The following is a 5,044-nucleotide window of genomic DNA, read 5'->3' on the forward strand; positions in this document are numbered from 1 at the left end:
AAAAATAGCCGATTTTAGCCGATTTTGCTATTTTTCTTCTTTTCTTAAGACTCAAATATATATGTTTCCATTTTTGACTAAGCAATAATCAGTTAAAGAACTTTTTACTTAGTTACCAATGTATATCGTCGCCTGAGTAAAAGATTGTCGTAAGCGCCATTTTGACGATTTCTAGTTCTAGATGCAGTTATATATTTTGAAATAAGGTCTTTCGATTGGTGGTATCAGTTTTTAGTATCTCCTTTAGTTTCCGAGATATTGACTACAAAGTTTTCGATAATTTAGCAAAAATTTAGTTAGTGATGAAGTCATATTAAACTAATCAATATCTTAAAAATGGCGTTCTCCATTTTTGGATATCTCCTTTAGTTTCCGAGATATTGAGTAAAAAGTGTCGTTAATTTGGTAGAAATTTTGATCACATTTTGTCGTATTTCATACAAAGGGGCTGACAAATTGTGAAATAACGCTTACGACAAAATGTGACTAAAGAAAATCCTTCATAAACTCAAAACTAATTAACAATGAACATTAAAAATGAAATAATTTAAGAATTTTGTGCACTAATAACATTTTCAGAGAATTTGGAGAAAATCTATCATCGCGGTTTTGAGAAACTGCATTCCAAACTTCAATTGCGATTTCCCACAACCTGCCGAAATTAACATACGACAATCTTTTACTCAGGCGGCGATATGTAGTTAGGTCCTCTATGTTTTCTCATCTTTTATGTAAGCTCTTGCTCATTTACGCTTTACTATTTCTTACCTTCTTTTCACTGTTGGCTAAACCTTAGAATTTAAGTTTAGTTTAAAATTAAAACTTGTAATTGAGTTGTAAAAATGTACAAAAAACACAATATCTTACCGTACTTTTGAGATAAATAAATATTCAAATATTCAAATGGCTACTTATCGCGGATAAAATTTTCATGACAGGCAGGGTTATATAAAATTGGGCCGATTTCGCTTATTTTGATTTTAAACGAATATATTTTTTCTAAACAAAGATGTAGCGGGTATTTTTTTCATAAGGTGTTTGTTGTGAATGTCTTCAATTTAAGTGTGAAGTTTTATTCGTTAATAACAAATTGTTTCACTGTTTTCTTAACACGCGTTTGTTTTGATATAGTGCCAACACATAGAATAAATATTACAGGTGTTGTCTTCCCAAATAGCGCATATGCAATTCTGTCTTAACTAAAAAACATCATTGTTGCCCACGCTTAAGTTTAAAGTAAGGGAAAAATGGATATTTTCAAGCACTATGTACACATATGTATTTTTTTAAAAAACTCTTTTTTTGCTGAGAGCTTATTTAAGTCCCTATTACGGTTTACAACTCCACTCAGTTGAATTGAAATTGAAACAACTCAACTTTAAAACAACTTAACTCTTTTTTTGGCATTACGAATTACAACTCACTTCAGTTGAAGTTGTATTGATGTTGCCAACCTAAAAAAGTGACGATTTGACAGATAATTAAACAGCTGATGATTTTGTGGCGAAAAATTAAAACACTAGGAGCGTTCCTTATCTCCCAGAAATAGTCAGAAAAAGTCCGAAGTAGTCAGATTTAGTCCAAAAAGCGTTCCTTAACTCGGAAATGACAGCAAAAATGAGAGAGCAACAGTCAGTGAGAGTGACTCTCATCAGTCCGAAGTAGTCAGATTTAGTCAGAAGAACTTTTTCTGGCAAAATCCTAAAAAGTGTCAAACTCAACTGAATTTAAATTAACGGAAATTAAAGAATACGCTAAAAGTGAGAATAATCTAAAAATTAAAAGAAATGAATTGAAATTGGAAAGAGGCAAAAAATAATTGATATAGCAAGTGTTTATTGTGCTTGTGCTTGTGTGAATGTGTTTTGTACATACATTTCTGTTTTTATTTGACGTTAGTTTTGTTGTTGCCATTCTTTGGACTAAAAATTTGGTTTTTTGCGTTCCTTTACTTTTCCTGTTATTCTCTTTTAGTGAGCGCATTTTGCTTACGCTCTGGCATTTTGACACTTTTCAGATTTTAGTCCAAAAAGATAAGGAATGAACCTAATATACTTTACTTAATGTTTACGAGTTTTTTTTTTCAAATAAAAAGTAAAATGGACATAAGCGTTGATTTATTTTACAATGATGAAAATGTTGGTCCCAAAACTGATGTGCTGCGCATACGAAAAAGGCTTCGTGATCACTCGAATCCTTTGGAACTTCCAAGCACCAAGTAAGAAAAATTGTAGCGACAATTGAATGGCATTTTAATAATGTTTTTTTGCAGATTCATAAGCTACTTTCGTTTAAATAAGGAAGCATTTGTCTTTTTGCTAAACGAGATGGAGGAACATTTCCAGAAACGTGTGCGAGGAACGGCTGTACCTCCCATATTGAAATTATGTGCAGCTCTCAGGTTCCTTGCTGACGGCAGTTATCAAAAGTGCAGTGGAAATGATTATTAGGAGGTTTTAAATATAATTGAGCAGCATATTTGTGGAAAATGGATTACAACCCAAATGACTGAAGAGGAGCAAAACGCGTCAAAAATTGCATTCTGTTCAAAAAGCGGATTCCCCGGAGTAGTGGGTTGTGTCGATGGGACTCACGTTCGCATCATTTCACCAAAAAAAGAAATGCAACATCTTTATCTAAACAGGAAAGGCTACTACAGTTTAAACGTCATGATTGTAAGTGAAAATGTAAAAAGCAAATACTTTAAAAGAAAATGGTCATGACATCTATTTCGATTTCAAGCTTTGCGATTACAAAATGGCTATCCGGTATGTGGATGCTAGGCACGCGGGCGCAAATCACGATTCCTTTGTTTTTAACGTAAGCGATTTGAAAGAGCATCTGCAAAGAAACATACAGAGTAATTCCTGGATTTTAGGGAAGACTGGTCATTAGTATTTAATACAAAAATAGATTGTTTAAAATATTCCTTAAATGTGACGCTGGTTACCCTCTACAAACTTTTTTAATGACTCCTTTCCGCATGGCAGAAGCTGGTTCACCACAAGCTCGTTACAATACAATACACTCTAAGGCTCGAAATATTGTAGAACGGACGATTGGAATATTGAAAAGCCGATTTCGTTGTCTTTTATCTGTGTGTGGCTTACATTATTCACCAGCAAAATCTACACAAATTGTGCACGCTTGCTGCGCTATGCATAATATTTGTCAACACTTTCGCGTGGAACTTTCTGAAGAAATTGCAACCGCTTTAAGTACGGAACTAAGCAATGAAAACCTAAACATTGAAACAGAAGACGAGGATGCCGCCAGAAGAATTCGCAATATTTTGTTATCCATTTAATAGAAATAAAAAACTCTAACTCACATTTAATTATTTATACTTCATTCAGTCTTCTTTTATTTTCAATGGTTAAATAACTTATATTTAATTTTCATTAAATATCACTTCATGTGCTCTTAAAATTAAGTTTTTCAAAATAGCTAATTTAAAGAAGTATCACTTCATGTGCTCTTAAAATTAGGTTTAGGTTTTGACCTGAGACTCGAAAAGAAACCAGAAAAAACGTTTTTCAAAATAGTCAGTTTAAAAAAAATATCACTTCATGTGGTCTTAAAATTAGGGATTGCAAAACTTATAATTAATAAAAAAAAATATTACTTGATGTTGTAAAATTAAATTAAAAAATATTTCAAATTATTAAATTAAAAGCCTTTCAATGTTTGTCAAATAAACATCAGTTCTCCATTCACGAACTGTTCTCGTCTTGCAAATAGCCTCTTAATTTAGCTATTTTTAATTGCTCAACCTCTACCTTCAACAAATGTAGTTCATGGGCTTCCCTAACCTGCCTTTCAAACAATTTATATTTTTGTTGCTTTATGTGCAGCAATTTTCTATTAATGTCGTAATTTTTGTACGCCGTCTTTTCCATTCTATCAATTTTTTTAGTACCTCTTTTTGCGTTTCTGCCTGCATTTTTAGGAGCTCTAGACGCTCAGTTTCTAAATTGCAGCTTCTGCGGCGATTTTGTACACGCGATGCTGACGAAGAGGGCCGATCTTCAATGTTTGCTACCTGGGGCTCATCAACCATGTACGAAACTGCAACTAAGCCGTCTTCTATTACTTCGCCATCCATCACCGGTGGTATATTCTCTACCCCGAATGCCCGGCCACTGGGTGCAACTTGTTCCCTTATCTGAATAAGTTCCGCAACACTTTCTTCTAGTGGATTTAAAGAAACCTCTTGCGACGGACCACCACCAGTTGCAAGAATATTGCTGCGATTGTTGGCAAGCTTCCTTTATAAATTTGCCTTATAGTGTATCCAAACCTACAGGAGAAATAAATTATTGGGCTTTCATTGTATTGGTCTAATTCCATGATTACTACTTACTCGTCCCCACTCGTGCGCAGTTCTTGTTGGTGGTCCTAAGCTGTTTAGCTCTATGGCAAAATGCTCCCACAATCCCTTGCTTTTACTTTTGATGCTTCCAAATTGCGGCTTGCCTCGTCCAGTTTCGGGATGCTTCTCCATCAGCTCAACTAGTTTTTCAAACTGTTGTTTCGTTGTAACATTATTTTTTCTACAAATTTGTAAGAAATTCCTGGTTAAGATATTGGTTTAAGACAAATAAAAAAAAATTAATTACCCGCTTTCCATTTTCGCTTAAAAATTTGTTCAAAACAACTGCTAGTAACGAGTTGTCGATTTTCGATACTTTTGTCAACCGAACTAGCACAGGGTGGTAAACGGTAATACCACAAAAAAGTTGTAATAGGCTGTTTTTGCTTACGCGTAAAAGCACATTTAGCGCATTTAGCTCTAAATGCTACTCTAAATGTACATTTATCCATACAAAATTCGTCACCTAAATGCAACTAAATGCAACTCCATTTTTGCATTAAAAATTTAAATGCTAAAAGCAACCCTGTGATCTTCCAAAATTTCCACGATTCGAACATGGTTTAAAGAGAAAAAGTGGCAACATTGCTTTTTCGAGTATACAGTTGCTAGCTGCGTTTCAGTGATCGCCGATCGAGATTTCTTTTATTTTGCATTACATATTTGGATAAA

At 33.9% G+C, this 5,044-nt stretch overlaps 1 long non-coding RNA gene across 1 annotated transcript; it reads left to right on the plus strand.

Moving 5' to 3' along the window:
* The first annotated feature begins 2,439 nt into the window (after positions 1–2,439).
* On the plus strand, positions 2,440–3,332 carry LOC118745883. Its single transcript, XR_004993728.1, has 2 exons — positions 2,440–2,675; positions 2,743–3,332. It is a non-coding gene; the product is annotated as an uncharacterized LOC118745883 (long non-coding RNA).
* Positions 3,333–5,044: the final 1,712 nt, after the last annotated feature.

Source organism: Rhagoletis pomonella, unplaced genomic scaffold, assembly GCF_013731165.1.
Source record: "Rhagoletis pomonella isolate Grant_MI unplaced genomic scaffold, Rhpom_1.0 Rhpom_scaffold_00009, whole genome shotgun sequence".
NCBI classification, from domain to species: Eukaryota; Metazoa; Arthropoda; class Insecta; order Diptera; family Tephritidae; genus Rhagoletis; species Rhagoletis pomonella.